The sequence below is a fragment of the Teleopsis dalmanni genome, chromosome 1 (genome assembly GCF_002237135.1).
Source record: "Teleopsis dalmanni isolate 2A chromosome 1, ASM223713v2, whole genome shotgun sequence".
Classification (NCBI taxonomy): Eukaryota; Metazoa; Arthropoda; class Insecta; order Diptera; family Diopsidae; genus Teleopsis; species Teleopsis dalmanni.
Genome location: NC_051846.1, coordinates 29,462,275 through 29,486,214, shown reverse-complemented (window position 1 = coordinate 29,486,214; position 23,940 = coordinate 29,462,275). Strand labels below are relative to the sequence as shown.

Here is a 23,940-nt window from a genome sequence, read left to right as displayed (position 1 = left end):
AAAAATGAGATTTTCTTGTTTGTTTCAGTTTTTATTAAAAATATATAAAATATTAATAAATCGAACGAAATTTCTTATACAAATATATTTGAGCATGTGTGTATCTTACAGCTGATTCGTACGTTAATGTTTAATATTTTTAGCACAATCGTATGCGTTTTGTCATTTAAGTAGGTCAAAGTGCTCGCGGCCTCGTCATCAGTTGTGGCCATGTTTAATCTGTTAACGGCGACTGCAAAGCGGGCGTGAAATTGTGCCATTTAAATAAATTTTTTATTTCGTTTTGAAAAAAGTTAAATTAAATAAATACAGACAAAGACACGTATCTGTGTACGAAATTATTAATCAGTAAATAATTTTAACTGATTTCGCTTAAACTTAAATATTTTTAGCACAGACAAGAGAAGCACAGCAAGAGTTTCATATAAGTTTGCGGCTCCAGGAAGCAGATAAACAAACTTTTGCTATAAGTTTTAAATTTTATTCATATTTTATCTTATTTTTAAGTTGAAATAATAACTGCATATAGGAAATAAAATAAATTGAGGAAATAGAAAGTTTGGGTATCCGACTAACAATTTATTTTAAATGTGAAATTTTAAACGAATTAAGTTTTTAGAATCAAGAATTTAAGTATTAAATGAGATTAAATCTCAATTAATATTTTGACATTAAATTGTTTATTAATAATGCTTATGTTAAATAATAATAATTTATTAATTTTTTAAATAAGTTTTATGTCTTTGCATATCTGGCAACTGTCAAAAAAAAAGATGGTTTGAAAGATGTTTCCTATTCTGGCAGGTGTCTTAAAAGCTCTTTTCTGTCTTCCAAACAGCGATTGAGCACATTTTTCGATTATATGTTTTTCATGTATATAAATTTTAAGATGTATATATTTGTAATATTTTTGATTAATTGTTATTACGATAAATTTAGAATATTTTTTGGTTATTACCGGGCTTAGGTCGTTTATTTAACACATAATATTACATTTAATATTTTTTAAGAGGTTTTTTTCGAACAGTAGTGAACTACAACAACAAATATTTATTTTTTACGGGAGAGACCAATATTTTGTGAATATAAGTTGTAATTTAACATCAAATTTTCCAGAAGGAAGTGACTATTAATTAATTATTATTTAATAATTTTTATTACATTTATATATTTTTAAGCTATAATTTTAAAACTAATTAATTATTTGTTGTGTCACTAACTACAGTGCATAATGCATTAATAACTAATGCCATTTCTTTCATTAGATCAATTATATTTGAGGAAATTTCAATAACTAATTATTTATATATAAATAATAATAATAATAATAATGAAACTTTTGTATTCAAATCAAATGTTTAAGTTGTATGCGATACCGGTTAACAGCTGCTTTTCATTTCCACACGCAAGCAATAGCACAGAACAGCTTTTTACCGCAATGAAAAAGCAGTTTTATTATTACAGATGATAAAATTTTTTGAAAGATTTTTGTACCAAAATAGCGAAAATCTGTCAAATCTGTTCTATCTTTCAAACATCATTCGATGAAGCGCTAAAGCGCTAAAGCACTAAAACGCAATATCTAGAAACGTTAAGATTTAGTTGGAGTACATGTGATGAAAGAGAATGGGGTCGTCCGATGGATGCCTTATAATTTCATTGTACAGCTAGGCCAGTGGGTCGGCCTCTAGAGTCACAATAAGGTTTCCAAAAAAAAATTTCTGGATTAACTAACAGAATTCAGATTTTAAACACGAATTATATATAAAAAAAATCAAAATATAATAAGATTTTCATATAACAATATTTATTTCATTTATTATTATGTTGAGGGAAGTTGAGTCAGAGTGCACCTGAGCACTTTTACTCTATATTAACTGCGAGGTTTCTTCAAAACCCCTCTTTGCGCCTTGACTGGATTATTATTTATCACATCATCAGACTAAGTAATAATTGACCTCAGATCTGCATACCTCCCCGAGGAGCCTGTAACCATTCTGAGATTTGATAATGCGGTGTTAGGAAGTCTGTCAGATTTCGCAAATAATTTCAAGGCTCTATCCTTTATGTATTTTTTGATGGGATCAATCTTGAGGTCCCTAAGGATGTCATTCGTCTTAATATACCAAGGAACTTTAAAAGTCTTCTCAGAGCCTGGCTTTGTGCAATTTCTAATTGGTGAATAGTAGTGTTTGAAGCTTTGCTAAACGCTACACAACCATATAAAAGTGACGGACAAATTATTTGGTTTTATATCAGTTTCCTGTTCTTTGCATTGAGGTTTTCTTTTCTAAATAGCGATTGGAGGTAATGAAGAATTTCATTTATTGTGTTAATAGATTTCAAATGTATATAAAGAAGCAAAAAAAATTTAAAAATCTCTTTCAAGATTTTTGAAGTTTTCATTTTTGTCACCAAAACTATAAATAAAAAAATTCAATATTTAGTGACTTTAAAATTTATTGATTCCACGAAATAATTTCATTTTCTCTTTAGTAAGGGAGGATTCAAAATGTTTCCTGCTCGAACATTAAGTCGAAATATCAACCGAAAAATTATTAGGTGCTTTAAATATATATTGGGCTATCATTAAAAGTGATCGTAGTCACTAGTCGATGAAGATCGTTCAAACGTAATTGATGAAGACCATATAGGACGAATAATATCTGTTACTACTGACTAAAATACTGAAAAAGTATGGTGTTGGAATTATCTAAATCCTATTGGATAATGTCGAATACAAATCAGAGAGCTTGTATAGGGAAAATATTCCATTAAGACTTAAAAATGTTTGGTGAAATGTTTAATGTTTTGTTAGAAAGGTTCAAGCAAAATGAGCGAATATTATAAGTCTCGCATTCTGCCTTCATTTATAATTATCACTTTTTTCTAATAAGTAAAAAGGTAATATCTACCACGAATGTACATTATTGATTTGTAATTATTAGAAGCGACGATGATGAAGTGCGCTATCCACATTACACATTAACTTCATTAAAAATGCAGACGACATTTACGTAAAAGTATCTTGCTGTAATATTAAATTGCACGTAAGAAGAGTAAAATTTAAAGCAATCATTGAATATTTATTATTTTATAAGTAAATAATTTTTTAAATAGTGATCTATTTAGTACGGGCTATTTGGTCAATTTCTTGTTAATAAAAATAAAAATTAAGAGAATATGAATTCTATTATAGTAAATTTTAGATTTATTTTAAAAAAATGAATTATTTTAGTGTAAAGTTTCCTTTAGTTTACTGTTGATGACTTTAAACTAAAGTCGAAACATCGATGATATAAAAATTATTATAGTAATAAAAAATTGAACAATTAGTCTGTGAGAACAATGTTATAACAATTATAAGACAAAGAACAATACTAACAAATGTAATAACATTTTAGACATTGAAATTCAAATAATATAATTAAATGCGTTAAGAGCTAAACTGAAGTTTAGCTGTACAATTACGAACTTACCACAAATTTGTGATTTTTTTTAAATTTATATTCAAATTAAATTACAACTAGGAACTTTTAGGAGCTTTTAGAAATTTACTACCTAAAACGCTTCAAAGATTTTATAGTACCATCAAAAAATAACTTAAGAATTATTTTGGGATTATTGACCGGTCACTGTAAATTGAATAATCACCTATTTAAGTTAGAAATTCAATCCAACTCAGACTGCAGATACTGTAGAGAAGAGAAGAGAGAGAACACGGGCACTGATGCACAAGCGGAAGAAACACCTAGAAGGGTGTTTCATGAATCATAAGGATTCAAAACTAGGATATTTAAGCTCTATACTGTCTTTTATTAAAGAATTCGGACTCAGATCTTTTAGGTCGCAGTGCACGATCCCTTCTTTTAATAATACTAAATTAAAACTAAATATACGTTTATAAGATATTTATTTGCATTTTAATTTGTACATGCAAGCATGTATACATTACAATATCAATGAAAGCAATATCTTATATTGTTTTCACTTTTCAAGGAACCACATAACAATAATACCATCAACAGTTAAATAGTATCGATTCTGAAAGAATATATGAAGAAAAATATCAAAAGAAGAAGAATAAAATACTAAAAACCGTGGCAAAAAAGAAAATTAAAAAACAGAAAACTTTTAAAAAAACCAGAAGACAGTATGTAATCTATGCTAAATAGGAGAAGCGATTACAGATAATGAACTTTAAATACTTAAACATTATGTTGAATATGCGTGCTAGATTCTCATCCTTTTAAATAAAAGTTTATTTGTAATTACATACTTATGCTATTAAAATCATTTTAAATAAGTGATTCCCCTAACAGTTGATAAAAGATAAAATAAAAAACATTAATTTTGCAGGGGTCCCTAGAAGTTAACACAAGTAAGAGTGAATAAATGTGCGGCAAAAATTAAAATAGAAAACCTGAGCAGTAGCTGGTAATGAACACGTTAACGCTTTAACAGTTCATACAAAGTAGAGATTTTAAAAAATTAGATACGAGTTCGTGTCCATTCAATATTGAAAAGGGTGATAATGTTAACATTATCTATAACTAAGATATTTTTTTAGATTTTCTAAATAAAAAAAAAATATATTTAATCAATATTTATGTGCAAAAAGATTGTGAGATTGTATGGTACATTAAAGTGATAGATCTTTATCGAGATAGATCATCGACTCGAAAGCTAGTACAGGTGTGCAACCTGTACGTACACGACAAACTACTAAATATGAATTCAGTTTAACAAGAAATGTACATAAATTAAATATTTATCTTCTTTTAAAACTATTCAATATTATATTCAATATTGTTTTTTTATATATATCTTTTTTATAACTAAACTTAGTGCAAATAATGTAAAATTATTTTCAATAAATAAAATTATTTAAATAAAGGCATGTAGTACAAATACAAGCCTACAGATATATAGGAATATATCAGGGATGAAAGAACGTCATCAACAACTAACTCGATTTGTAAAACAAAGAAAAAAAAATTCATTTTTACTTCTACATAAAGACGATTCTGCATTACATATCTTAAAATGGTTACAGGCTCCTCTGGGAGGTATGCAGATCTGAGGTCAATTTAGTCTGATGAAGTGATAAACAATAATCTAGTCAAGGTGTAAAGAGGGGTTTCGTAAATACGTCGAGTTAAAAAAAACTATAAGTGCTTAAGTGCACTAGCTCAAAACAGCTTTAACATAATATATCTTTATAGCCTATTAACATATCTATTCCAATTTTAATATTGTTACAAAAAAATTATATTAAAACATTTGAAGAGTTGCCCAGAAAAATAAACACCATTTCTAATAGGATTTAAAATTAATCGCAATCAAAACGAAGTTAACTTTTGTATCAGAAATCTGTCATTAAACAACTAGATTATTACTTTAATCTCGATCATTGCTTTAATCTACTGTTAATCTCACAATGTAAACGCAGTATTATAATATCTTAATTTATTTGTTAATATTAATAACAGAAGATAATATATAGAATTAAGACATATTAAAACTTATTGTGTTTAAAATTTATTTTATATTGAAGTTACATTGTTATCAAAAGTAATAATATTGTATTAATATTATTATTTTTATAGGGTTGCAATATGCTACGCACTTTTATTTATTTATTTTTTATATACTTTGCGTGTGGGTATGCTATGTTATGAGGTTAACTAACCGTAATGTTAAATTCTGAGACGCTATGTTAAAGTTGGAACTGAGAGAATAAATATTTATATCTCGTAATATGAAATTATGAAAGAAACTAAAATGCATAAATATCGCTTGGCTGAGTTCATTGTATCGAGGTTAAACCGAATGAGTGCGTATATTCCCAATACTCGGATATATAGCAGAACTTATTTAAAAATAAACATAATTACGAGTATTATTAGTGGTATGAAGTAAAGCATAATTATGGTTCTGGATTTTTATTCTGGTAAATAGGCATGTCATATATATATATGTTATTTACAGGTAGTACAACTAAACTTCTTGCAAAAATATGTCAAAATGGTATGCCTTTATGTAGGGTGTTTTTTAGCTGCATGAGAATTATCGATATCGATAACTAAGGTTTGACAGCAGAGAATGTCAAACTATGTTGACATTTCTTGTATAGCGAAGAGAATATTGCCGAGGAAGAATACTTCCTCATTTCGGTAATGAGGAAGGAGTTGCCGTTACGGTAAATGGCGAATGATATCGAGCCATGATAACTGAACTTTTGTTCCCAAAATTTAATTAGTTAAACATCGATGATATTTGGTTTACAATCGACAATCGAAATTTCTCAATTTTGCTTTGTCGTTCGTGCGATGTAACCTTCTCGATTACTTTTTATGTGGCTATGCTAAGTCTTTGGTTTATGCTGACAACAGACAAGCCAGCAACTCTTGAAACATTGGAAGCTAATGTTTACGTCACCATTGACTCCCTACGAACACATTTATTGCAAAATAGGACTGATTGATAGACCCAGACCTACAGAAATTAAGCAGTGCTAGTTAACTCCAATTTAATCATAATAATATTTATTAATTTAATAGTTGTTTTTTAAAACGACATACTAACTAACGCTTATGGCTACTTGGTGCTTTTAAAATATTAATAATTATTTAAATTAACATATAATTATGTTGTTGATTATGGACCCCAGCAAAATTTACGTTTTTTTATGTACTCAAACTTAAGCTAAAGAAGAAATTCAGTAAGAAAGGATCTTAAAGTAAACCTAGTGGATTATCAGGTCTCTCATTTTTTAAACGGTCATTTGTAATTTTGAATAGACATGAAAAAACCTCTTTATGAATAGATCAATATAAATATTGAAGTATTTCGTAATATTCATGATATTTCATAAACATATTTTGTAATTTCATAAATATTGTTTAATGATTATCGAATTAAGGAAATAGTATATCCAAGAAAAACACATTTCTTTAATAAACAAGAATTAAGACTTTCTATTATCAGGAAATACATTGGATATAATTATAAATATTTTAAATATATTTGAAATGAGAATATCACTAAAAAAATAAACAATATAAATAACCAGGTGGTTTTATTTTTTAAAAAAACTTAATGGAATACACAAACATAACTTTCTGGAACATTTATCTATTGATAAAAACAGAATTTTATTTTGGATTGTATTTCATTTCAGTTATCTTATCATATCAACCCACATTACTGAAATATAAAACAATATGTTCGATTATAGAAGGTATTTGGTGTAAGATTGATTCTACACGTATATATGTGATATTGGTATTAGTACATCGCAATAAAGAGTATACTAGTTAAATTATATAAAAATTATACATTTATTAAATATAGCTTTATTATACATGTGTGAAAATTAAATCTTAAAGATATTTTGTAATTAAAATATTGCGTTTTTAAATATTTTAATAGGACGCAATTTCAGGTGAACATAGCAAATATTTGTAAATTAGAATGATTAACATTAAAAAAATTTAATAGAAAATTTGCAGCTTATGCCTAGAGAATTGGACAAAAAAAGTTAAAATAAAAACAAAATAAATTTTGAAAAATAATAGTGCTGACAGTTAGTAATTACTTATCTAAATTATTAACAATTGACTTAGAATAATAGAAGTAATTAACAAACAATACCGCCATTTTTTCAACCCTTTAGTTTATTAGGAATTTAATATAATGGAATTATTAACATAATTCCAGCTCTTTAAACTACTGTGAATAAAAAGTAAACTCAATAGTTGCTTGGCAAACCGCATGCTTATATGTTAATCTTTAGACGTCGAAAATCATCTTTTTATTTTTTTGAAAAAGTATTCTCTATTATTATTTTTTTTAATAATTTGAAATTTCGAGGTGGGAATAACAAAAAAAAAAGTTAAAAGCAATTTCAGCGATTTTATTTTCTGCGAAATCTGTTCATTACATATCCATATCAATTCAGTTGTACTTCTTTTTAAGATGGATACGAATAAGCTATCAGTACAGATTAGATGTCTATATTTGCAAAAACAGAACATTTTATGTATAACTTAAGATAGATAACATCATCGGTTTCAGTTTCAAAAATGTTGGTTTGTCGTTGAAAAATTACTGAGTGTTTATTTATGAATCCGCAATACTTAAATGCAATTTGGTTTTTAATTACATATATACATATATATTCCTACCTTGACTTTTGTTGTGTGTATATGGTTACTCCTTTTCGAAGGTTCGTCAGTTTAGTTAGGAAAGACTTCCTTCTGGGAAGTCTGTTAGTATTATTATCAATATTATCGAAGGTAGAAGCAACAAAAATAATAAAATTAAACCATTAATGTCGTTAATGTCGTCAGCATTAAAGAATTTTTCTTACCTCCTCAACAACTGTGTTTAGCTCCACCAAATCCTCAAACTATAAATCATCTTAAAAGTTGAAACTTTTCTGGATGCGTAACCAGATGGTGATACAATAAATATACAATCATTTCATTCGCGCCATCATCCTGAGAACTTTAACAGAATTCTTTACTGTCAAGCTTGTTCTGATGAACTGATTTACACTAATCGCTATGTAAACCAGGAGTTGCTTTTGTGACATATATTACACCAATATTGCCTTAGTGATTAGCTTCCATATACTAATCACTTTCGGGGATTCTTATTGCGACAAAAGGTAGTGTAACTTTTTTGGAAATTTTAACATACACAAACTCTCTTGAACTTCCTTCGCTTCGTTTTTGCTATTTAGTGTGACATACCTCAGTTTTACCCTTATAACTGGAATGCAGTTTCTACATTACGGTGAAAATCTTCTCCATGCATTCGAAAGTGGTTTTCAATAACAGTCATTAAAAAATGTATTTTTCTGAGAAACATTTATTCGGCATTTATTAGTGGAAATTTGTATTGGAGCAGCACTAGCTCCAGTTTACATTAAAAACCATAGCTTTTAGCTGAGAGAAATATACCGTAGTTATAAGCTACACATAAGCTATATATAAGCTATTTTTTTCATATATATAAAATATAAAAAAATACACTACAAGTCGTCTTGCATTTACAAAAAGAACAAATACTTTAAGACTATAGTAAAAGATCCAGCCCACCACAAAGCATACGTCAGCTTTATAGATAACGACGAAGGAAGAGTCGTTACAATTGTCGTTCACCTGAGCAGACACAACGGGATTGACTTTCAAGTAAAATACACGGCGACCAAAATTAATAAAACAAAACTTGCAAAGGATCAAAGATGATAGTGTACCCATCGATTAAATATTACGGAGACCTAGCCCGATGAGCAAATCATGGATATTCCATGTTAGAAAGGAGGATTCATAGCAACATCAAATATGACCGTTGTTAATACTGTTATTGATCTTAGCTTCATATTTGTGAGTGATTGATGGTCGTTAGGACAGTCCTAAATATACAAATATCGCTAAACAATGTCATATTAAACCTTGCAATTTAGTTGCCAATTGTCGGTAATTAAACGGTATAGAGTATAGAGTTTCATTCTTGCTAAGTAGGGATTAAAATTTTATATCCATTAAAAACTTTTGGATATTTTAGTAAATATTTATGGATAAGTTGTTACAGAAACTATTTGTAAAGATACAACTGTTTAGTGCTTATAAGATGAAAAAACTTTTATATATATGCAATTTATTGTTTATAGATGTATTGTAAAGCCAGGTTTTATTTTCATTGAGTTATCACTGGCCTTAATAAAATTAAAATCCAAATTTTAATGGTATACCTATATTGTGAATTTTTGTAATTAGTCGGGGAGTGTTTGAAGCTGTTTGTTATGTTTTTAGTAGATTTTAATTCATTTAATTTATATTATGAACAGAAACATATAAATTCCAAAGACTCTTTTATGGTAATAGTCTATTTCAGATACTATTAAATGCATATCTAAATATATTTTTGCTGTTTGTAGTAATTCAGTGATTAAGCTTTATCTTCTTTTTAGTGCAGGACTGAAAATTTGTTCTTAATGTACAGACTTAGTTTTTTTTAAACAATTTTAAAAGTAACTTCACATATTCCTCTCTGTGATATAAATGGAGAATTCAATGCAAGCATCGACGATAGCATAAAAAGCAGAAGGTGAAGATACAATTAGATAGCAGCTGCTTTAGACTGTTGACATTTGTTGGTAACTGGAACCGTTCCATGCAATTCTTTTTGTGAGTTTCAGATAAAAACAAAGGCAAGTGTAAAGTTTTTAAAGTTCATACCAAATTTGTTGTTGTTGGTATTGTCGTTATTTTGATTGCGGTTCTTGCTTTTTGGCTGCATCTTTTGTTATCGTTTTGCTCAGTTGGTCTGTTGGTCTGAACTGGTTTAATGTTGCAAAAACATAATGTGTATATAATAGATATGCTCGTATCTACGTTTAAACTGGTATAAAGTATAAAGGAAATCAACAAAGAATTTCTGCAACATATGATCAACAGGTAAAAAAATTGTTGCACTTACATTTTATTGCCACAGTCAAGTGAGTTTCGTTTTTATTTTTTATTTTTAATAGTTTCCGGTTACGCTTTGGACTTTGACTTTTCACAAAAAAGCAAAAAACAAAAATAAATACAAATTCATGCAAGAAAGATACAAAAGTACAGAGAAGTTTATATGTAACTACTGTGTAGTGCTGCCCTCTGTGTTCTAAATATCCGCTTTAATAACACCAAAATGCAGACACAGATAATTCCAGTGAATTGTTTCTTTATTGATGGAATTATGCTGTGATGAACTTGTTTACTCCGTAACCAGTTTAACAGGAATTCCATATGAAGCTGAAGAATTGGGATGGACATGGAAAAAATTCAAAAATCAAAACACATTTCGACATTGTTTACATTATAGACAATTTTGCCATAAACAAGATTTCGATTTTGCCGAGTTGTTTAGAACGGATATTTCTCTCAAACTGGACTTTTAATCGCAATAAACAAATTAATTGCAATTAAAAGTGAGAATTTGTCAATGCAATAAAAATTTTTTTATTTTTATGAAAATAGAATCAACAAAATATAAAATAAACAAGCAATAAAATTGATAAAAACAAATAAATTTTGAATGAGATGATGCGCTTAGAATTAATTTGCTAAATATTTATGCTTCACTGGAGAATAGTATGCTAACATGACGAAGACAGAATGGCGGCATTTATAGTAGTTGAGGAAGTCGTTGGTAAAGATTTTGTTTATGATAAACATGGATAAGTGTAATAGGTGCAGAAAACTCCATAAGGATTGGTAAGAATCTAACGGCATTTCCGATTGATAGATCTAGATTCCATCTAAATTTACTCTCTATCTGTCAAATTTTGTTGCCTAATCGAATATTTTTAGAATAATCTAACATTTTTGTGGTGGTTTTACTTATGGTGGGACGTTGGGTCTGCGCAGCGTCCAACAAGTGGCCCCACTGAAGTGAAGGATTAGCCGAAGTAGACTACGAAATTAATTGGGTCTTTTTTCGTCCTTCTATTCTCGAATATCGTTATTGAGTTAAAGCTGGAATGGCTTCCGTTCGTATAACTACATCTTTTGTTAATGCAAGCAGCTCATTTAGCTTGAGGTTGCCTGCCAAGTGATCACCAACCCAATGGTACCCAAGACAGTCTTCCTCCTACTTGCCAATGCTGGACATTGGCACAATATATGCACCGTTGTCTCCTTTTTTTCTAGACATAGTCTGCAAGACTATATAGTAGTTTTAGTAGACATTCATATTTTTATGAATATATATACCGAATCAAATCACACTCTATCTGTAGTCATATAAAACAGCTATTAATTTCAGGGCACTCTAAAAATGTTTAGAGTGTTAAAAATTAATTTCAAGTATTATACATTTCGCTAGAGATTAATCAATCAAAAATTAAATTGCACAAAAAGTGAACCTCGATTAAAAATGTTACTCCAGATTTACTAATCGAAAACGATATAAGTGGTTATCTAAAAGTAATTCAGAGCATTTATTTTTTACGCTGAACTAGTTCTCTCCAGAATGTAATTGGTTCCAATATATTATAGTAGAAAATAATAAAAAAGATAGAATAAAATACACATAGGTTTAAGAAAATTATTGTGTGATTGAAAATCGTATCTGATTTTGTGGTAGAAAACATGAAGAGAATAGATGGAACTCAAAATTGTGAAGCTGTTCTGGTAGTCTATCGTGTGACCCTGTTAGTTGCTAATCGGTACAGATAGTAGAACACACATTCGATTTATCATGTTAAAGGGATTTTAATGTTGGGATTTGAAATGGAGTACATTAAGATATTAAGGTTTAGTGCAAAGAAGTAACAGAAGCGCATAAATCTAAACTATCTTAAAATTTAAGACACATCATTTTGGTGGGATGGATCAGGATAATAACGATTAATAAGTTATAGAGAAGTAACAGATTAAGAAAATAAATGTAAGTTTAAGACACATTATTTTGGTGGGATGGATTAGGACACACAATTTTGAAGGGATGAGCAACGTATCAATTGAGCTTAGATTTTTGTACGTAATGGAATAATTACACATGTAAATAAACTTTTAAATATAGCTGAAGTTTGAAATATGTTTTAATGATAGTTAATTGTAAAGCAAGTAATCATATTCCATTAAGTCATACCAGAACAGTTTTTGTTACTTTAGAAATTGTTGTGATGACTTGTGGTGCTATTAAGAAATCTAAGCACTTAAGTTTTAAATGAAATATATTTGCTGTGATAAAAATTTATCTGGATCTTATATTAAGTTTTTAAGTATATATCAGTATATCAAAATAAACACTAAGTTTTGTCATAGTTGTGCATTGCATCCGATAAGATTATGTGGGTTTGAAAATATTGATTCAATAATTTAATAGATTTTGAGTGCCATACAGAAAACATTTTAAAATTGCACAGTAAATTTGTTTGGAATTTGAGGTCATTTAAGTTCAGTAATTTATGTTTCTCTTTTGTAAAGTTTTAAGCAACCGAACTATTAAAAAAATAAGAGTTTTAAAGCATCATCATTTTTTATTTAACTGTGACTGAAGTACTAAAGAAATCGATTTAAAATTTCCTAAAAAATTTTGCAAGACAGTGGAACTGAAAGATAGCTGTTCGGTGCATGCTTTACGAGAAAGCCATTCTCAATAAGAAATATGTATGTGTTTGAAGAATAAGTGATTTTCCTGGATGTTTCTAAATTTAAACTGTTTAGTGGTGCAGTACAGAAGGCAACGAATATTTGCGGGTTCTTTCTGTACAATGATATAAAATATCTTCTACAATTTAATTGCATTATGAATGCTAGTGTTATACAGAAGAAAAAGACAGCTTTTTCATCATCATCATACTGGTGCGAATATTTCAAAATCTCTTCTATGACTTATATATATATATATATATATATTGATTCGGGCGATCTTGTTCGCTTGTCTTATAAGTTTCAGTAACTGCTGTGTGACATCCGTTTCAAAAAAATGTCAAAAATAACGCGTTTTGATCGAGACGTCCAACAAGGACGTAAACCCTTTATTATGGTTGATAGGGTATAGACATATTCATTGACATAATAATTTTAATTATGCATGAACAATTAGATATCGAAAAGCTAATGACAAAAAACCACTACTGCATTTGCTTGCTTAGAAATATTAGTCAGATCGTGTGAGAATCACAAAATAATATTTGGTTTTTCTTTAAAATAATCTGATTTAGAAAATTACTACAGTTTGTAAAACCTATTACTATACATATTAGAAGAATTGTACAATTAATTATTAAAAAATTCTCTGATAAAGAATAAGTCAAACACTATGAAAATTCGGTAAAAAGTTTTTATAGAAAAAAATTGTATAAAATATATTTCAAGGTATTAAAAAATTACGATATTGAAGTAACTCGAATATACTCTAAATAGAATATTCATATGAAGGTTTAAGGTGTTTGAAAATTTTACATATATAGTCTTCGAACCTTTTTTAGCGGCTGGAGATCAGGCTTAAAACTTATTCTAATAAATAAGAAAATATGATAAAAACTTTGTGTTTCAAATATATAAATATAAACAATAAATTATACAAACATCAAATTGAAAAAGATTCTATTCGATAACTTACTTTTACCCTACATCCAAAAAATAATTTATCAACTTCTAGGAATTATTTAAAATATTTTGTTAGACAATATTTACCAGTATTTCATGTAAGCATTTAATCAACATATTGAAGAAAATTTATTATACAAAATGCAGCAATACTCATTCATAGTAATCAGAAATGTACATCTTCCACAATTTACATGTGTAAGCAGAAAACAATAAAAACTCTGGATCACGAATTCAGAGTTGAATATAAGGGCACATATAACGACTTCCAAGAATTGGTTACACCAGCACTGCTGCGTATATGCCGACTACTATACAATTTATGCGGAATCCTAAAATAGTTCCCTTGAAAATGAACTCTGGTGGTTACGCTATGAGTTCAGTTGCTGTACATTTATTTTATTTTGACAGAAAAATCGTGTAGAAAGTCTAAAGTTACATCAACAATCACAAATGTGTACTATACTTGCGAAATTAAAACAACTGAAATGTACTTTTAAGTACAAAATAATATCGCTATACTCGTATACATGTAGCAAAAACTTGAGAACTTATTTTATACCGGAAATTATCTTAATGCTTATTTACTGATTTTCACAAAATGCAAAACTTTGAACACTAACTAAATTATATTTATTGACTGAACAATAATTGAAATAATTGGCAGAAATTGAATAATCATCTTTAACATGATCCCGAACCTGATCTGAATGTGTTTGCAGTGTAAGAGAAGATATAAGAATAATATCACAAACCAATAAAAAAGATTTGTCACCATCGATTGATGCGCCCCAAAAAATAGATCGTTTGATATTGACAGTGACATGATTAGGCCGTTCCTGTTCGAAAATAAATATAATTGGAACGTTACCGTTAAAAGCGACAGGTACAGCGCTAATTGGCCATTTATTAGTAATCTTGTTCCGGACCGGTTTTAGTTTTAACAAGACTGTTTTAAACATTTATTATTAAAAATAATAGAGTTATTATTGTTTATAATAAACAATTGAAAATTCTATAAAGATTAAGTTTACCTTTAAACCAACTTGATTAAAAAGTTTCTGGAATTATAGTCAGATAGCTCTGTAGAGTATTACCGCTAGTGAAATGAGTGAAAGAGACATGGATTTATGAGTAAGACACCTAATTCAGGCATCAGGTAAGTGAAAGCAGTTCACCGGAAGGGAAGGTCGACAAAACCACGTCTTTTTAAATCGAATAAGTGGATTAACGGTGCTGTGTATCATGAAGTTTTGCCTAAAAATTTGATAATCAATGTCAACGAATTTATTATTAGATTGTTGTAAAGCAATTCCCTTAAGGAAAATCGGATTTTTTGGCAAACAATTTATAGATTTTGCACTATGATACCGTACCTTAGCACTCTGCCGTCCTCTTCGCAATAAATAATATACCAATAATGAATATCATTGAATAGATACCGAATTCACATGATTTGGTTTTCTATGAATTTTTCCTGTTTAAACGAATCAAGAAATTACTACAAGGAACCCATTTCAACAACCAAGAAGTAATAATAATAAGAAAAAAGTTTATAATAATTATATAAAATTTCTCCAGCTTTGGATTAAGTATTGGATTGATTTAAGTACTCTATGAGAAGTAATATAAACGGGACAATATCGATTATCAGCAATAAATTTGTATTTTCAAATTTCTGAATAAGTTTTAGAATCTTTTTGATCAATGTAGTATATGAATGCTAGCTAGGAGTAATAATTCTTTCGAAATAGTAGCAATAAAGTTTCAAAAAAAAAATATAAATGTTCTCTTTACACTTTTAAGTCTAGTAAAATTAAAAATAATATTATTGCACAAACATTTTAATATAAATTTTTGTATGTGATTTTTAAAAATTTAGAATTATAATTACACATCGGTCATTTGTTTCTGATATAAAATATATGAATATCAATTTGAGAATTTAATTAAAAATTTTTGGGGCACTACATCGGTATAGGTGAAAATTATGACACAATTTTATTTGAAAATTTAATGGTGCATACACAAAATTTTTTCATAAAGTATAATGACCTTCTCAAAATTTGCTCAATGCCATTTATTAAAAATAGACAAATATTATATTTTAATTTTTGTAAATGATGCATTTTTTTTTAAAGAAAAAATCTGCAGTACAAAATATATGACATCCACGTGTATAAATAAAAAAACAATTTTATGATTATTTTATTTATTATAATAACAATTTCAGTAAAAACTCGATTGAGTTGATACTAATCTACAAGTAACTTTTCTTAAAAGAAGTTCAATTCACATTCACATTTTATTTGAAGTCATCAATTTAATGAGTTAAGACCTACTTAATTCAGAATTTGGGTTATTGAATCTAAACTGATTTAGGATTAGAATCAGACAATTATTAGAATTGTGTGAAACTATCAAATCTTTACAGTATTTTAATAACGTATACAATTTTACAGATATAGAAATTTAAAATTCCAAAAAAATCAATTCCGATTGCCATATATTTTATACCAAATTTCTTACTAAATTATTTAATTTAGATATTTGGCATTTGAAAATAAATTAAAGTCATAAAAAAGTGATGTCACATATAAGAAAACGTCTAAAAAAAAATATTTCAGTCGATATCCTTAACACTAGATGTGGTGCAATAAGCTGATAATAGATTTGGCATCAGCTATCCAATTCATTAAACAGTAAAACAATTCATTAATTGTCATTAGCTATTCAGATTAAAAACCTTGTTGGCTAGTGTAATTATATTTTGGACCATATAATTGGTTTTTTAAATATATGCAATAATTCAAATCTATCGATAAGCAAGGTTTTTCTCCCACACAAAGAACATAAAGATCAAACAAAGCACCGATTTCTATTTCCTAGGCTTTGGAATTTGAAAACCAATTTTAGTAAATTTCATAGCACACAATAGATCTTTTAGGTCAGAGTGCATTCATTAATAACCTATTATTTAATAATAATAGTAAACTTTATTATTCATTATTATTATGTTGATATAGCTTGGTTATCGAAAAATTGGTCAAAGTACAGCGGATCGGATATTATACAATAATTTTATATGTTATAATATAAAAATTATATAAAAAAATTCCAACTAAATTGAAATATATACATAAATATTTATTAATTTTGTGCTGTACAGTTCAAATATATATATATATATATATATATTTATTTTTTTTATTTATTTATATTTATATATTTATTTTTTTTATTTATTTATATTTATATATTTATTTTTTTTATTTATTTATATTTATATATTTATTTAAATTCGTATATATAATTAAAAATTTAATGTAACTACAGTCAAATGCATGAGTACCCAGTGCTGAGAAATTCAATTTATTCATTATATATTATAAGCAAATTTTATTTATAAATAAATAGACTTAATAATATGTAAAAAAAAGGTTAATAATTTATTTAAAGTTATAAAAAAAATTTGATATGTTTGTAAATATGTTTGCAAATCAAGAAACTTTTTAAAAAAGAAAATTAAGTTTTTTTTATATATACGAAAATTCGCAGTTTTAAAAATCAAGAGACTAAAAATTTAAGAAAAAAAATTAAAATTGTTCTATTATATTAAACATTTTTTTTAAATAAAAAAATTAAAAATTGTTTGTTAATAAAAAAATTAAAAATTGTTTTAAAAAAGAAAATTAAAATGTTTTCTATATAAAGACAATAAACAGTTCTTTAAATAAAGAAGAAAATTGAAATTTTTTTTTTTTATAAAGAATTTAAATATTTACATTTTTGTATAAAGAAAAAAAAATTATTTATTATACATTAAACACTTTTTCAAAAATAAAGAAATTAATAGTTATTAATTAAAATTTTAAAATAAATTAAACATTTATTCAAAAATAAAATAAAAAATTTTTTAAATATGTAAATATTACATTGATTTATAAAAAAAAAAAGAAAATTCAAAATTGTTTAATATAACACTTTTTCAAAAATAAAAAAATTAATAAGTAAAAATATTTTTATAATATTTTCTTTTGATTACCGTTCTGTACCGTAAAAAATTAAGCATATAATTTTTAAGATTAATTTTTGTGCTTACCTGCCGGGAAGAAATTATTCAAGAACGTTGACATTTTTAATGCAACACTTGTATTTGGTGCTGCTTTATATGCTGTTGCTGCCTTTTAAGTGTTGTTGTCTTTTTCAATTTTGCTACTGTCACTTAGTTAACAGTGTTGTTGTTGTTGTTGTTGATGTTGCTGCCGCTGCTGTTGTGTTGGTTCGTTTTTATTTTGTTATGAGGTTTAATGCTTCTTTCATTTACAACTACATTATTTGCGAGAGTAGAAGTGGAATGTGAATCCATTTATTTGGTTCCACACTCTATATTCTCTCTTTTTTTATACTAAATACTTCTTTAACAGCGACTATGGCGCTCCACACTTCACTTTTCTGTTTTGTATTTTTTGTTATTTTGTTATAATTTGTATTTTATTATTTTTTTTATTGCCACAACACTTTAACTTATATACTTTTTTTTTAATAACTTAAAAATTAATTGCTAAACAAATACAAAACACGAATTATGAATAATAAAAAAGATACGAAACAAAACAAAACATAAGTTTGGAATTAAAGAGAAATCAAATTAACATATACAACAATTCAAAAAAAAATATAATTTTTGGATTTGGATTTTAGCAATTTTGCATTATTCCATGCTATTGTTTTTGTTGTTAGCATTTGTGTGACTCTACACTTTAAAAACAAAGGGCCAACAAACAAGTTCGTGTTACTGTCTGCTTGCTTGCTTGCTTGACTCGCTCTCTTTACAGATGTTGTGTGAACGCTGCTGGAGGGACTTTTCTTGCTTGACTTTAGATAAATTAAAACACACAAATATTATATTAATAACGATGAAAACAAAAATAATTTTTTAAACTTTTTTTCTTTCTTTGCAAATAAAATTTTATACATTTTTCTTTTTGTAATTTGTAGGCGCACGGTAAAATTAGCAAGCAAAATATCCGTATACATACGAATTGTTTGTGCATTGCTTTTACCATAAAACCCACCTTTTCTGCTGTCTTTACGGTTGACTTTCTTTGACTTTAGCCAATATCATTTTTATTTTAATTTGTGGGATTTAGACTTTAAAAGGCACACACACACACACACATACGAATATACACACACAAACATTCACTTATAAGAGAAACTTACACGTTAACTTTATTTTCGATTTTTATTTAGTCTTCAAATTTCGTTAATTTTTGGTGCTCACTGATTTTTTTACATTACAGTTAATGTTTACATATTGCGAAGTGCTAAAAACAAAAGTAAAGAAAAATAAGATCAGTTATATATTACACAAATAAATTTTTTTAATTATTTATTGCTATAATATATATAAATATATATGTAAATAAAATAATATTAATTGCATAAAAATCTAAAAATAAATCATTTACATTTGATTGCGCGCTTTAGAGCCATATACATCTTTATATGTATATAAGTTTTATCCGCGACAGCAGACGCACGTACACCACTTTCTCTGATATGAAACTGCACTGCAAGGGATTCAATTCAAATTCGTACAAACTTCAATATAACCGAAAATGTCCAACAAATACATTGATAGAAGAGAAGAATATAAAGGGTATCCAGCAGACTAAAAAAGTCCACAGATTCCACAAACGGTTGGCACCCATGAGAGCGTAAAAAATGAAGTCAAAAGAAAAACATACGCGAACGTATGTGAAAATAAAGTGAAGTCGTCGCAGCAACGCTCCTAAGGGTTGCAAGTTTGTTTTTTTTAAATATCCTGTGAGAAAAAAAAAATTCAGATAATACGACGTGCTGTGCTAGTCAGGTAGCCACAGATTTTATAATTGTTTATTGTTGTTGCTTTTTTACTTTTACTTGGATTGAGTGATTAGGCTTATGAGAATTTATGTATGGAATATTTTATGTTGTCATGGGAAGAACCAAAATTGAAGTCTTTTTTTTAGATCCTTATCATTGTTGATATCCTGAAAAAATAATTTTTTTTTTGTCGGTAATGAATCAAAATATGAAAAATAAATAAATTTTTTTTTTTTGGAAAATTTAAGCGTATGTGTTTGACGTTAGAATAAGGTACTATGGGTCTAGGTCTAGATATCGTGATAAAATGTATCCTATATCATTGGAACAATCATATTAGAATAAACATCTAATAAATCTTATTTTTAGAGAAAAACATTCAACAATGTTTCTAACTGTATAGAAGATTCTTTGTATCACAATAGGTTAATTATAAGGACCCTAGTTTTGTTCGTTCAGTTATTCAATTGAAAAATTACAACACAAGAAAAACATTTATCAATTCTAATTTTAATTTTCCATAATTTTTAAATATTTAAGACTATATCTTAGGATTGTGACAATTTATGTGTGCTTTCAAGGTTGGAGACGTCATAGATTTGTGCGTATATACAAAGAATATCAATTATTTTCACAAAAATGCCCTATTAGTAGTAAATTACATGAATTGAGAAGTCATTATACAGATATATTCTTGAAGATAATACCATTTCGTATACATGGTTAATAACTTGATGATTTTTGTGATAACACAACAAGTAACAATTTTTCGAAGGAACCGTAAGCCGTACAGAGCTTACATATTCACCTAAAAACAGAAAAATAAATCATTTCTATATTCTGGACGTTTTGATTGTAGATTCCGATTTTTTCACTGGTTGCCACAATAGTAAGAAATTATAAGTGAATAAAAAAAATGTCAATTGCTTGGATATAAATATATATGACCATATATAAGTACTATATCATTAATAATATATATAATATAATATATCATAAATAATATATATAATATAATATATCATAAATAATATATATAATATAATATATTATAAATAATATATATAATATATCATAAATAATATATATAATTTAGTATATCATAAATAATATATATAATATAATATATCATAAATAATATATAAAATATAGTATATCATAAATAATATATATAATATAATATATCATAAATAATATATATATAATATAATATATCATAAATAATATATATAATATAATATATCATAAATAATATATATAATATAATATATCATAATAATATAATATAATATATAATATATCATAAATAATATATATAATATAATATATCATAAATAATATATATAATATAATATATCATAAATAATATATATAATATAAAACATCATAAATTTACTTCTTATTTAACATTTTTCTTATCCTTATTGCAGATTTTTTTTTTGCATTTTTCACAAGAAGTAGTATCAAAACAATACAATATGTAAAATTAATAGCTTTGTGTATATAAAACTTATGTATACACTCATTTTTAAACACAAATTCCAATAGAATCCACAAACAAAATTACATCCCAATGTTATTCTGTTGTTTATATTTATTTCACTGCACAAAAAAAACTAAATAAAACAAAATGAAAATGAAACAAACACAGCTGTAACTAATGTTGAGCTAATGATGGATTATATGCTTCACAAATTCTTTTTTACTGCTAAAAATTTTCTCTTTGCGAAGTATTTTAATACGCAGATTCAATAAAATATTGATAGAGACTACCATTTTTTTTATAAAAATTTAATTAACGAACCTATCATAATAAAACATATTGGAGGCTAAGATAATTAAATTGAATAAAATAATAAATTATTAAAATTGGTTATTAGTGAATATGTAAAAAAAGAGAAAAATTTAAAGCAACTTACACAACAAGTGTGTCTGTATTGCAGGTGTTTTGTTTGTATATGAAGAAGTTGTCCTTAAAGGATAACCGAAAAGCTAGAATGTAGATTAAATCTGAGGAGAGCACAATACGTGCAAGGAATGTTGACTTAGCTATGTATAGCAGCCATTAAAGGCAGAAATGATGGAAGGAGTACTACATGAGCGCGCATTTCGCACTGTTGTTGTTTTTGTTCATGCTGCTTTCTGCTTTTAATTAAAGAAAACAGTAAATTATGCACATTTAACATAAAATATCACACTTAAATAATATATACATGCTATATGTATATAGTGAATAATTAAAAATATATTTATCTTATTTTTATTAAAATTAATTTTATACTGTTATCTTTTTGCATATAATTTTATTTTAAATGCTGCAGTGGGGGTATGGATATAGATTTATTTTTACATTCAATGAATAATTTATACATGGAAGAATTTAATTTCTTATTAGAATATAATATTCATCGATTTGAGGGAAAAAATAAACCAAAACAATGAATTTAATCAAAGCAGACAATATATTAATTTTAGATAATAATTCAGATGTTAACATTATATAGCCAAAACTTTAAAGAAACAGTTATTATAAACTAATATATAAAACTCACTGCTTAAAAATACAAATACTCTTTTTAAATAAATTTTATGTGCGTCTCAAACACAACGAAAACTCAACTACGACGCAATTTTAACCAACGGAGTGTGTGTGATGTGGGGCGCTAGGAAAGCACTCAAGCGTACATACGTCTCGTTTTCATGAAGAAACCGGCTTCGCTTAATTATGTAAATTCTGCACCAAAGTACGAAACATTTTGCTTATTTTAATAATTTCTTCTTATTTGACGAATAACAATTCATTATTAACAATTTTATTTAAATAATTCAAACATTTATCATTAACAAAGTGAAAACAGTAAATTTCCACTTTAACGCAAGCACACACTCAGGCATACACAAATGCAGATGCCAAACAAACGAAAAGCATTCTGTGCACTAAACAAAAGTCCATGTATTTTAAATATATTCCACACAAAAATTTATTAAAACTTTTAAGCATTTATAAATGTAAATAAATAAATAAAGTTTTTTTTGCAATAATTAATTAAACATGTCATGCATGTTGTGTTTAAATGGGTTTTGTATGTTGCTTTGGCATTGTCTTTCATTGCCAAAATGCGAAATCACATACGTTTTTTCATATTCCATTTATGTTTATTTTTGCATAGTCCATTCATACACATTTCGTTTTTTACAATTATACTGCATTTAGATAAACTTATTTTAAATATATATTTATTAAATATTATAAATTTATTTACTTTCATATGAGGCAAATTCATATTTAGCCTCTCACCTATTAAACATACAACCAGCACTGAGCAAAAAACTTTTACCAACTGAGAAATTATATAGCTGTCTCAAGTCGCCGTTAGTTTGCTATTGTTTTTGTTATTCATTTTGTGATTTATATTCTTATAAGTTTCAGTGTTGGGAAAGAAATTTTAAACATCTGTGAAATAAAATCTTTTATTTATATATTTTTATATATAGAATTTTTATTGAGATAATAATATATATTGTAAAATATTTATATATATATATATATATATATTGGAATTCAAAAAGTTATTGATGTTATAACTATATAAGTCACCAAAAATACAACACAGAATTATATAAGCATTGTAATCGAACAGCGCAACAGCTGCTTTCTGGTCCTATGGCTTCCAGATTACAACAAAAGGCGTTCATAGCTTAATGTGACAGTTTATTCACAATGCATCTAAATATCTTTTTTTCCCTTCTTGTTTTTTATATGTTTATTGCATACAATACAAATAGTCAATTTGTAGTAAAAAATATACAATTTTTTAATAAAATAATAATACAATAATAATAATTAAAGAAAAAAAATAATATTTATGTTTAAGGTGTTTTTTTAGCTACATAAGAACTTAAAATGATAACACAGAAATATTGTTGGAATAAAATTTTTCTTATAATAATCTGG

The 23,940-nt window shown here is 26.7% G+C and overlaps 1 long non-coding RNA gene across 1 annotated transcript; it reads right to left on the bottom strand.

The window, feature by feature from the left end:
- Positions 1–18,217: 18,217 nt before the first annotated feature.
- Positions 18,218–23,346, bottom strand: LOC119673128. Its single transcript, XR_005252009.1, has 3 exons — positions 23,249–23,346; positions 19,341–19,444; positions 18,218–18,992 (listed from the first exon to the last, which is right to left on the bottom strand). It is a non-coding gene; the product is annotated as an uncharacterized LOC119673128 (long non-coding RNA).
- Between the last annotated feature and the right edge of the window lie 594 nt (positions 23,347–23,940).